The sequence below is a fragment of the Capsicum annuum genome, chromosome 11 (assembly GCF_002878395.1).
Source record: "Capsicum annuum cultivar UCD-10X-F1 chromosome 11, UCD10Xv1.1, whole genome shotgun sequence".
NCBI classification, from domain to species: domain Eukaryota; kingdom Viridiplantae; phylum Streptophyta; class Magnoliopsida; order Solanales; family Solanaceae; genus Capsicum; species Capsicum annuum.
The window spans coordinates 48773609-48787364 of record NC_061121.1 but is presented as its reverse complement, the minus strand read 5'-3'; positions in this window follow the sequence as shown (position 1 = coordinate 48787364).

Here is a 13756-nt window from a genome sequence, read left to right as displayed (position 1 = left end):
TCTCAACTCAAAATAAATGGCTAGCTGCTATTCTAGTCAACCCAGTGGTCAATATTGCTGTATCCAGGATTCGAGACTTCACCCGAATGAATGTTCCTTTATTCACCAGTTCCAAGTCCAAAGTGGAACCACAGGAGTTCCTCGATCAAGTTTAGACAGTCACAGATATCTTGGGAGTGACTTCTATTAAGAGCATAGAGTTAGCCACCTATAAGCTACAAGATGTAGGACATATATGGTATAAATAGTAGAAGGTTGACAGGGGTATAGATACAGAGCCCATAGAGTGGGAAGAGTTTGCTACAGCTTTCTTAGATAGGTTCTTTTCTATAGAGAAGAAAGAAGCCAAAGTGTTAGAGTTCATCAACCTCAGACAAGGTACAATGAGTGTAAAAGAATACTTCTTTAAGTTCTTTAAGTTAGCCAGGTATGCTCCCCATGTAGTAGAAATAGTATATCGAGAATGAGTAAGTTTGTGTTAGGGGAATCAGGTAGAGTGGTTAAGGAGTGTAGGATTGCGATGTTTATTGGTGACATGGACATATCTACGCTTATGGTTTATGCTCAATAGATTGAATCAGAATCTTAAGAAAAAAAAGAGAGAAAGCAAGAGAGCTAGAATAGGTAATTATAGTTTTGCTAGGCATGAGTCACAGGATGGTAACCTTTCTCAGTTGTGTCAAAAATGTTCAGCCCTTTTTCACTCTTCAGTTAGTGCCCTAGTATCAAAGTTAAGAAATGACCGTAAGAATGGGGCATAACTTCAGTCTTCAATATCTCTGCAAAGCCAGTATTCTTCGAGGGACCTAGTTTCCCAAGGGGGAGATACCTCATATTTCCTCAATGCTCTCCAGCCTTAAATTAAGTTCTCTTCACAAAAATAATCCAGTTTAGAGTAGAGGGTACTCATATTCTGACCCTCAAAGTCCCAACCTCAGATGTGGGCCATGTATTTTGAGGTTCTGTTCAGTTCATGATGTTCAATTCGTATGTCATGTATCAGACCAGACTCAGTTAGGTTATTATGTTTCTGTTCATGTATGTTTAGTAAGACGATTTTGGGTTTATTAGCATTTTTGGTTAAGATAACATTTCTCCTTAGTCTTACTCAGTTTTATGTTCAGTGTTCAGCAAAAACTTGGTACTAAGTACCCTTGTGTATTCAACCATGCATTCATATATTAGTTTAAGCACGTAATTCTACATTAGACATGCATTCTCATTGGGAGAAATTCAGTTCATTAGAATATTCAGTTAGGTACTCATAAGTCAATTATTAGTCATACATCAGATATGCACGAATTCAGCTTATTGGTCATGCATCAGATAAGCATGAATTCAGCTTATTAGTCATGCATCAGATATGTATGTTTAGCATGTTATATTCAGCCATCAGTCATGTCAGTCATGAGATCATGTTCTAGTTATTCATGTTCATTATGTAATTAATTCACTGTCTTTTAGATGGGAGTAGGATTCAGCACCGAGCGAGCCTAGGGATGGGGACTTACCCACGAAATAGGTCTAAGATCCCTAGATGCAATCCCTAAGTTTTAGAACAACGTAGCCAGCATAGGTTGAAATGCACCCTGCTCGTTTAGGGACATATATATTTATCATTTGGGTTACTTACCAGGAGGGGTTGATGGAAGAGATCCCTATCAGAGAGGGTATACTTACAACGGTCTTTACCAGTGGCACGGTACTGACAGCCTTCTAGCTGGGGTTACAGGTTGGACTCCACCAGTTTAGTTCCAGGGTATGTTGGTTAGATGATCATTTCCTACAGTTATAGTTTTAGTCTCAGTCTCAGCCTCAGTAAAAGAACTTAGATAGTTCCATCAAATTTAGGACTGTCAGATACAGTCATTCATGTTACCAGTTATATGAGTTATCAAAAGTCATGTCATCAGTATTCATCTTCAAGACTATCAGATACAGAAAACTAGACTAGTTTTTCATAATCAGAACTGTCAGACACAGTTATTCATGTATCAGTAACATAGTATCAGTCCCTCAGATATCAATAATTCCATGTTATTAGTAAAACTCAGTAGTCAAAACTAAATATTCAGTCCTAGCATGATCTCAGTTACAGTTACGTATGCATGTATATATTCTCACATTCATGTTAGTCAGTTAGTTAGTATTGTTCATGCATACGAACCTATTGCATTTAGCCTAGTAGAGTCTTGGACATGGGTGTGTTGTGCACCACACTTATGTTCAAGAGGCTATGAGATATTTTAGGAACAATTTCTCTTCTTTCAGTATTCATGTTGTGCCAGTGAGCATGAGCTCTAGTTAAACACTCAATCTAATACAATTCTTCCCTTAGTTTATAGATCATGCCTCCCAAAAGGGCTAACGAAGAGGGAAATAGAAGTCAGTCAGCATCTCAGCCAGTTCAGGTAGATCTCCTGGATGAGCATGTCTCCCATGTAGAATTCAGGACTGCATTCACTACTCTATCCAGTTTAGTTGCAACTCAGAATGAATGGCTACCTGTTGTTCTACCCAACCCAGTGGCCAATGTTGTTGCAGCCAGGATTCAGGACTTTGACCGAATGAATCCTACTTTATTCACCATTTCCAAGTCCAAAGAGGAATAATAGGAGTTACTCGATCAAGTTCATAAAGTCACAGACATCATGGGAGTGACTTACAGTGAGAGCGTAGAGTTATCCACCTATCAGCTACAAGATATATCCCATACGTGGTATAAATAGTAAAAGTTAGACAGGGGTATAAATACAGGGGCCATAGAGTGGGAAGAGTTTGGTACAACTTTCTTAGATAGGTTCTTTTCCATAGAGCTAAAAGAAGACAAAGTGTTAGAGTTCATCAATCTCAGACAAGGTAAAATTAGTATAAAATAATACTCCCTTAAGTTCATTAAGTTAGCCAGGTACGCTCCCCATGTAGTAGCAGACAGTAGATCCAGAATGAGTAAGTTTGTGTCATGGGTATCAGGTAGAGTGGTTAAGAAGTGTAGGACTGCAATGTTGATTGGTGACATGGAAATATCTAGTCTTATGGTCTATGCTTAAAATATTGAAGAGTATAAGCTTAAAAGAAGGAGAGAGAAAGCAAGAGAGCCATAATATGTAGTTATAGTTTTGCTCGGCATGGATCACAGGATGGTAAATGTTCTTAGTTGTGCCAAAAATGTTTACCCCCGGTTCAATCTTCATATAGTACCTCTGTATCAAAGTTCAGAAATAACCGTAAGAATGGGGCATTAGGCTCCAAGGCCCAGAGTGGAGAGAGCAGGATTCTTACTCATCCGCTTTGCGAAGAGTGTGGTAAGCATCATAAGAGTGTGTGTAGAGCCGATAGTGGTGTGTGTTTTGGATGTGGTGAGTTAGGTCACAAAGTCAGAGATTTCCCCCAGCCTGATTATCAGAGTCATCTCCGATCCTTAGCTCAGTTTGTCGTTTAAATCAGCAGGGTGCGAATTCCAGAGCTATTAGTGGGCAACGCCCAAATAGTCTCAATGTAATTTAGTCCCAATAGGATCAGGAAAGTTATATTGATGCAGTCACTGGTAAGTTACAGATTCCTTCTTTGCATGTTCATGTTTCTGCAGATTCAAGAGTTTCAGTATTCTTCGTATTACGAATGCTATTCCATGAACACAGAAATTTCGGAATCAGGTTATGCAGCTCATGACTAAGGCAGTCATGTTATGTTTTACCATATGTTCAGTCCACATGACTCATGCTATACTCCTAGTGATCATTCAAATTCAGATTATCTTATGTATACCTTTAGTTTAAATCTCTTGATAAATCCATAATGTTGGTATTCCATTTCTCTGGCCATAGTCGATTATTGAGGTTAATATAGTATTTGTTTGAGCATCGGATCCTTGCCTATGACAATCTTTCCCCAAGTAGTTATCAGTATCCAGTATCAATACTTCAATGTCAGTCTTAACCTCAATTATCAAAACCCATCATTAAGTTCCAGAAAGAATCTTAGTTACAGTTTTAGTTATAATACCAACTTCAGTTCAGTAATCAGATCAAAAACTCAGTTCAGTCCCAGACTCTCTTGTCTAATGCTACAGCTACCAGTTACTCAGTTAGTAGTATTGTAGTACCTCAGTATATAGAATATTCTAAATCATGTTATCCACCTGGCCTTGCATTCTTGAATAATTTAGTATTTCACAAATTCACGCTTAGCTATCTCACGTTACTCAGTTAGTCCCTTTCTCATGTTGATAAAAAATCCATATTCTTAGCCCAGTTATTCAGACTACCGTTCAATCTTACATGCCCAGTACCTAACCATTAATAAGTCAGTAGATCAGATAAGCCAGTCAGTAGGGAATTAGTTTAAATAGTTGGTATTTCAGTCTAGCAGTCAGTTAGAGAAGTTCATATGGTTTGGTTTCCCATCTTTCCATCTATTCGCATTATCCAAAATCTTATTAATGAAAACATTATAAAATGAATCAATCATGTAGATGGAAGCTTATCCCAGTTCATATATTATGTCTCAGTTTCATATCTCAACTAATCAGTCACGACTCAGCTTCTATGTGCCTTGTGTATCACTTCAGTCTTCAAAGGTCATAATGTCTGAAGGGGGAGATACCCCATAATTCCTCAACGCTCAAATGCCTTAAATTAAGTTCTTTTCGCATAAATAACCAGTTTAGAGTAGACGGTACTCATAAGTTTCCCCTTAAAGTCGCAGCCTCAGCTGTGGGCTAAATATTCAGAGGTTCAGTTCTGTTCATGATGTTCAGTTCATATGTCACGTATTAGGCCATACTTAGTTAGGTTCTCATATTTCTGTTCATGCATTTTATTAAGACGATTTCAGGTTCATTAGCATTTCTAGTTAAGATAATATTTTTCCTTAGTCTTATTCAGTTTCATGTTCAGTGTTCATCACAAACTTGGTACTAAGTACCCTTGTGTATTTAACCATGCATTCATATATCAGTTCAAGTATGTAATTATGAATTAGACATGCATTCTCATTGGGAGATATTCAATTCATCAGAATATTTAGTTAGGTACTCATAAGTCAATTATTAGTCATGCATCAAATATGCAAGAATTAACCTTATTAGTCATGCATCAGATATGCATGAAGTCAGCTTATTAGTCATGCATCAGATATATATGTTCAGTATGTTATATTCATCCATCAGTCATGTCAGTCATGAGACCATGTTCCAATTATTCATATTTAGTATGTACGCTAGTGTATGTTATTTCCCTTACTCTCAGTTGCATTCGAGGACGAATGTTCCCAAGGGGGAGATATTGTAATATCCCAAAGTTTCCTAGCTAATTCCGTCCCAAAAATGCCTAGAATTAGCTTTTAAATTGAATGATACTCTCAGTCCATCTATAATCCATAGAACTCAGTCAGTCATGTGACTCAGGGAAACCCAAAAATCTCAAAAATCTCAGTAATCTTAGTAGTCCAGTAATCTCAGTGATCTCAATACTTAAGAATCCCAGTAACCACAGTATTTCCTATCAATCTCAGTAAATTCAGTATTATCAATCAGTTCTCAGAACTCAGTTCATTCCATCAGTCAACGAAACTCAGTAAATTTAGTTTAGTTTAGCTCCACAAAACAATACCACTAGTATTAGTTTAGCTCAGTTAATCAGTTCACTGTCTTTCAGATGGGAGTAGGATTCAGCACTGAGTTATCCTAGGGATTGAGACTCACCCGCTAGATAGGACTGAAATCCCTAGAAGTAATCCCTAAGATCCAGATCTACATAGCCATCGTTAGTTTAGATGCACCCTACACGTTAAGGATATATATACGTCTTATTTGGGTTACCTACCAGGTGGGGTTGTGATAACGTGCAAATTACACTCTTGAACGGGTGTAAGCAATCGTTGTCAATATAAAATCCAACTAAGTTGAGGTCGAATCCCACAGGGAATAGGGTGTGAAATCAAGTTGTTTACAATTTAATTTACTGGTAGTGTACTGTTTCCTAAAATGGATGTTTTAGTTTTGCAAAAAATTATTTATCACGTTGAACTTAATGTTTGCAACCAAGATTTTATGAGATAACCAGGATTATGTTCACTACGGCTTATTGAACATGATAGATGCTACCATTAACCCAAGGTTCTCAAGGTGGTTAGGATGAAAAGATATATTTATTGGTGATATACTCAAATATCTCTCGACCTCTTTGAGCGTCTAATTTCCTAATCCTCTCGGACTTAGGGAATCGCAACTCACTATCCAGATTTCACCTCAGGTTAATCAACCTTGTTACAAGACTGATTTTTAAATGAAGCCTTTTCGAGTCACTGTTGATAATTCACTTCCTACTATTTATGATTTCTTTCTCAAGCAAACCAAAGTAGGTACGCCAATTGTTTGCAACCAATAGACATAAATTCTAATCTCAGAATTACCAAGAAATCCTAACACTTATTAAACCTTGAGTAATTAATTAACACCTTATCATGAACTAACCCTAGATTCCATAATCCAGGTTAAGAGTGTTTAGTTACTCATGATGCATGAAATAAGCACACAATTTGAATTCATAACTGAAAAGATTAACTTACAAGAATGAAAAAAATCAAAAGTGTTCTTGTAATTGAATCACTAGGAAAAACTCTAAAATATTGTTCTTAGAAAAAATAGAGAAAAAATCATATATTGTCAATATTTCAATGGATAGATAGATAGATCGATAATTTTATATTTATTAATAACCTAAAAGAATGCTTTAAAATAGTAAATCCTAAATAAGGAAATAAAATTAAAAGTTTCAGACTTTCTTTGGAATAGACGATGGTGCCCATGATGGCCTATCATGATCTTGACGGCCTATCATGGACGTCGTCAGCGTCTCTATAATTTTAGCTTCTACTGCCTAAGGTTGGCGACGACGGTGACGTCCTATCAGGATCTTGACAGTATGTCATGAAGGTCGTCACAAAGCTTCCTGCAACTCCTATCTTCTGCTTAGGGTTGACAACACCCGTGACAACCTATCACCAGGCTGACAACATGTCATGGATGTCGTCAGCCACACTTTTCTCTCTATCAACTTTCGATTTTAGTCTTTTTTCTTCCTTTATTAGTGTTTCCCCCTCTTCTCTACTTTTTCTCTAAAATCAAAGTAAACTAATCAAAAACGACTAAAGTTGCTCAAGACTTTGTAATTATTTAGAGTTAAAATCTTCAAATGTGTTAGCATGGGCTCACACATAAACAACCTCAACTTAAATAATTGCTTGTCCTCAAGCAACCATAACATAACTAAGAGCATACAAAGTACAATTCGACAGCTAATTACTCATATTAGTTCAGAATACATGCACCATCTCCAAGATCAGTCAAAATAAGAGCAACAATGTCTATTATTGAAAACACCATGCAACTCACAAAGATCAAAATATGGCAAAAATTTCAGCAATAACAACCCAGCACATACCCAAATCACACTATCCGAACAAGACAATGATTAGAAATATACTTAGTGTGCCCTCACAACAAAAAAAATCCCTTTTTCACTCATATCAAAATTATAAACACAGGGATAAACACAAGACTCACTCTCAAAATGAAGTTCCAACATTGCGCATCAAATTCCATAGGCTTTCCCTTATAGTCATTACCCAAGTCTTCAGGCAGGTCAGTTAGGATCACTATAGGGCTTTTCTTAAGCTCGTACAGTAGGCTAGGGGCTGGTATGATATTTCAGAGTGACTAAGTCTCCTTGACACTATATTAGAATCTCGGGTTTCAAATCTTAACCTTCTTTTCTTTCCTCTTTAATTTATAATGCATGCTCAAGATGGATGCGGTCTTTTCAATTAACTGATTATCTTTTTATCATTTTCACACAGTTTTCTCTTTTCTTATTTATTTTTCACCACACCTAGCTTTTTATTCATCTTTCTTATTCTACCTCTCTTCATACACATATTGCATAACACACCCTTATAATACCCACCCTCAACTTAAGTTATTTGCCTAAGTCAAGGTGCACAGTGTCCAAGGAGGACTAGGGCCAAGACAGGTTCATTATGATATAAACGGGAAGGTGAAAGGTATACAAGAAAGAAATAGGCTATTGAGGCTCAAATAGGGATCAAGGGATATTATTCACATTAGAAAGGTCATTTAGGCTAAAACGGGCTAACTGCAAAAATGGCCTATGATCCTTTCCTAATGCCTATCCTATGACTATGGCATGACTAACAGGTCAAGTTCTAGATTCAACACACAACAGAAATAGAGTAAGACCTTACACACATATAGAACACAAGTATCTTGCATATCACTACTTATCCGGTTCATGCACTTATTTAACACAGGTCATTCATTTGCCATGCTAATGCCATAAAAAGATACACAGTGGTCACAATGGATGCAATTCACACAGTACACAATAGATCAGACCACTGGATAGGTACTCAAAAATCACAGAATAAGCTAACTGCCTCAAGTACTTGTACTACTCCTAATTATCTATAAAATATGTTAGAACAACAATTTACCCTACACCGTCAACTTAAAATGAAAAATAAGATGCACTAAGGGTTAGGGTATACCTGAAGACAGTCAAGCACGTGGATCCTAGGTATTCAACCATGCTACTGCATCATCTGCTGTCTTTTCCCTATCAGGAGAATCTGGCTTTGTGGTGGTTAGAGCCTGGATAGATGAAGCACCTGCAAGCCTAGCTCTGATGGCTGCCTCCTATTTCTTAGTATCAGCCAGGGACTCCAATCTTGCTTTCTTCACCTCCTCCTTCTCATCCTTATTTTTACCTTCTCTTTTGTTTTTCTTTCTTCCTTACTGTTTGTCTCTTCTCTCTCATTCTTTCCCTTTTTTCCCCTTTTGCTTCTTTTTCTTTGGAGAGTCTGCAGTAAGATCAAGAATAGGAATTTCTTTCTCCAATCCTTCCACAGCCGGACCTATTGGCATCATAATTTGGTGTTGCTGCAATACCCCAACATCTGCCTTTACTTTATTCAACGCAGCTGTGAATGCAACAAGATCAGTGATTATCATCTCCTTTGCTCAGGTATCGAATCTTTTCTCAAAATCTGCAACTCTCCCAGGAAATATCATAAAGAGATCTAGTAAAACCTTGATTCTTTTGTCCACAGCAGCAGAGAACTTTTTAGCAAAGGCATGTAGCTGCGCCTCGCACAACTTGGCTTGCTTAACCACCTTCCTAATATTAATCGACTGAAATGCTGAACCTGTTACTGCTGGAGGAACTGAGGAGCTGGCTTCAGTCTCAGGCACTAAATCTACCTGTGATGAAGAATCCTATACATCTACATGATGTGCTCCTCTTGCATCTGTAACTGGAGGGTCCTCTGCTACCTCTGCACCTCTGTCAAGCCTACGTCCTGGCTACACCTTATCAAACCAAATGGGGTTGTGAGTCTTTTAGTTACGAAAATTTTCATCAACTCCTACAATCTTTGGCACCTAAGTAGATCTGCACAATTCTATAACAAGACAAGGAAAATAATAAGCATTATTGGTCCTTGACATCCTTATCTTTATCTTATCCGCAATGATTTCCCCGAAGTTCAAGGAAAGATGCTACACCAAGATTGCTACAAAAATAGCCCAGTCATTACCCAGAATATTATCTCCCTCAGTAGGCATTAGCTATACTCGCACTATGCCCCACCAAAATTTTGCCTCCTGAGTCAACGAGGACTTACAGATTCTCTTATTTGGGTTTGTTACCCAAGCCGGTTCTCCGTCAGCTATGATGATGGCCAACCAAGGACGTTGTTTGTCCTTATTATTTATTCAAGCATAAAATAATAGTGTGGTGGCCTAAGGTATGAAGTCGGGGCCGTGCAAGAATCTATTGATGGTCCTGACCAAAACATCAACCATTATGCCCCTCACCCAAACTCTATCAAGAAGAGGCTGATCTGCTACTTTCCCACTTGGTTTGCACATGTTCTCCAACCTAGCATGGTAGTTCGCATAGAACTCTTGAACTAGTGCAGGAAAAAATGAACCTCCCCTTTCTGTAGTCCGTTCTAAGCCATATTCCTTGAATTTCTTGTCCACTTCAGGGTATCTATTCAACCCTTTTGTGATGATCATCTTTTCTTCTTGGACTGGCCTCTTTGCATTCCTTCTATCAGTTCTTTGTAGCACAGTACTGTAGATATCCTCAGCTCTAGGGATTTGCCATCTAGCATTGTTCATCACTTCCTGGTTCTTTCACTTGATAAGAGTCCTCCGAGGTGGAGACTCTTCATCATTTTATTTCTCAGTGGATGGGGACCCCGAAGCTGTTCCCTCAGACTCAGATTCATCAGACTCTTCTTGATCCCCTTCATCAGAGTCAGCATGTTCAAACCCCTCTTGCTCAAAAGTTGTGGTCTACTCAGTATCATTATTGTTCTCCACCTCAATTGGTGGAGGTGGAGGAGATTTCTTTATACTTTGCTTATTTCGCTTCCTGAGCAAGGGTTCCTCCTCTTCATAGTTAGATTCCTCATTGAGGAGCTTACGATGTACATTATTTTTGGCTGCTTTCTTTGTTTCTGTGGGACTCTTTCTTTTTGGTGCCATTTTAAGGTATCTGGAAACATTAGAAGAACATTAGTCAACCCTAAAGATCATAAACACAAGTACATTAATCATTTAAGCCTATTTATATTTTAGGCTCCAGGTGTGATGATGATTCGTGATAAACCATCACGGCCATGATAGATTATCACGGTTGCCGTCAACCGTAGATAGAACCCAACAATTTTTTCCACTTTTTGATGACATTCATGATAGGCCATCACAACCGTGATAGCCTGTCATGAATGCCGTCAGCTCTGAACAGAACTAATTTTTTTATTTTTTAGAGCTTGACGACATTCCTGATAGCCCATCACAATTCTGATAGCCTGTCATGAATGTCATCACACTTTTCAAACCTCATTTTAACTTTAACTAAATTTTGGTCCCCATTTTTGCTCAAGATTCACTTAAATTCAAATTATGAGCTAATTTTTCAAACCTAGGGTTTGCACCCTCCTTTTCAAGTTGATCTTGGTTCAAGCATCTTGGGGACTTGGGTTTACTTTTATTCATCATATATTACAAGAAAAGAGGAGTTAGAGTAGAGTATGCCTAATGGAGCTCTTAAACTAAAGTCACGCACCAAAAGAAGAGTGAAGGAGGAAGATTTTCTTAATTTTTTGGTGTAACCCACACACAAAGGAATGTTGTTTTCTTGGACTGTTTTTACAAAGGATGGGAAATATTTTAACTAAGGAAAGAAATAACTAAAGAAAAAAAGTTAAAAGCGGTGGAACTTTGAAAAGGTTCACAATTAGGGCTGGGTTGGATCTGCTTAAAGTTAGGCCCATTTTTCAGATTTTAGGCTTTGGGCTGATGACGATTTGTGATGGCTTGCCACCAGTGTGATAGTCCATCACAATCATCATCACCCTTAAGCAGAGAATTTCTCCATCCTGATCTAACTGACGACAATCGTGATAGTTCATCACAGTTCTGATGGCTTTTTACGGATGTCATCATGACCTTCCAGCTTACCTTTCCATTTTTCCACCTTCTCTATACTAAATCCTAATTTTAAAAAATAAAAATACTTACTTAAATATAAAAACTTTGGGTTGCCTCCTAATAGCACTTGATTTACCGTTGCGGCATGACTGGGTCATCTTGACTACTCAGACTTTGCTAAGACAACCTGTTGATCCCCCTTTTCCATCATCATAGAAGATGTCAATGATTGAGAAGATATTCATATTATTTTGTTGCGACATGGTTTGATGCATTTTGAATTTTGCGTCTTTCTTACCGAGCCTAAATTTAAGCTCGTTCAACTCTATGTCCACATTACTCTTCCTATTACTAAGAATGGCCTAACCAAAATAATGGGTACCTCAAAGTACACATCACAATCCAATACCAAATAAAGTCTTCCACTTTCACCAATACTTCATGCAAAATTCCAACCGGCCGCTTTATCGACCTATCTGCCATTACGAGTCGCATGTTAGTGGGTGTAGGAGCTTCTAAATTGATCTTTTTATATACATCCAGTGGCATCAAATTTACGCTGTCACCTAAATCACATAATGTCTTTGCAATATCCAGAGACCCAATTTTACATAGAATAGTGAACGCTCCTAGGTCACCCTTCTTTTGCACTAAGAATCATTTTGAAATCGCACTGCAATGGTGGAGATTGTCCATCTTATCAATGCTGACCTTTATATTCTTCGTGATAAGGTCTTTCAATAACCTTTCATAGCTTGGCAGTTGCTCAAGTGCTTCAATCAAAGGCACATTAATTGTCAGTTGCTTGAGTATTGCCATGAACTTCCCAAATTTTGCATCCTCGACATTTTTCTTGAATCGTTGAGGAAAGGGAGGTGGTGGTCTAGGGATAGTATTTAACACCACTTCCTCTTCCTTCTCCAAATCATTCGTAGAACTATCCATCTTCTCAGACTTGACTGGATTACTTTCTTTGAGTTCATCAACTCTTACTTCATCTTCTACAAATTTTCCCACAGAAGGGCCAAGTAAAAACTTAACACTCCTAGTGGTAATCTCCATACATAAGCCATAATTCTATGGATTTTGAACTGTATCACTAGGTAAAGTACCACTTTTTCTCTGGTTCAGTGTAGCAAAAAGTTGACTCATCTGCTGCTCCAACTGCTTAATAGAAGCAGAGTGTAAGCTAACCAACTGACTGAGGGTAGAGAATTCACTCTTTATAGTAGTTACTCCCGAGTTGGTAGCTTCCACTCCTTTCAACAACTTTTCCGTCATGTCCTCCATGGACATCTTGCCCGAGCTAGTTGTTGCAGCATCCTGACTTCCAAGAGAAATATACAAACCACTCCTGTCATTATTGCTTCTCAAATGTCCCTGTTCCCTATCTTTATAATAAGACTTGTCATAAAAGTTTTGACCTTGGTTCCCTTGGATATTGCCTCAGAAACCCCCCGATTACTCACATAGTTTGCCTCTGCATCAGCACTCATAGCCATAGTACCGTGATATTTCACAGCCTTAACCATTTCAGTCTTGCTTAACAGCAAGTGCTTGGTCAGCAAGTCCATCTGTGTCTTTAAGTGGGCCATGTATTGGTCTTACTCCGCATCCCTTCTGCGCTGCTCCGAAGTCATACCAATAGAAATAGTCAGACTAGCCACCACAGAATCCCTGGTGTGCCAAGCCCGACTCTGCTTGGTCATTCTATTCAGTATGTCTAAAGCATCCAGAAAAGTGAGGTCAATGAATGAACCACCTACAACATTGTCTACAATTGGCTTTGTCATAGAGTTAAAAGCTCTGTACAAAGTCTCCATCAAGTGAAAGTCCGTCATGTTATGATTCGTACATTGAGCTAGCTTCTTCTTAAATCTCTCCCAGGTTTTGTGTAATTCTTCAATTGGATGCTGTCTGAAGTTACTGATTTTGTCTCTCAGCTATACCCTCTTGGAGGGTGGAAAGAACCATTCTAGGAATGAATCTTTCAACTGTCTCCAGTTAGTTATAGAATTGGGCTCTAGCTCATTTAACCATATTGTTGCCTCTCCAGACAGAGACAATGGAAATAATCTCAACCTGATCGCATTTTAGCTCACTCCCAGATTGTCAAAAGATTTGTAAATGATGATGAAGTTCACCAAATGTGTTTTTGGATCATCACCAGGAAAGCTTCAAAACAACCCCTTCAGATTCAGAAGTTGGATCATGGTGCTTGTTATGCTGAATTTT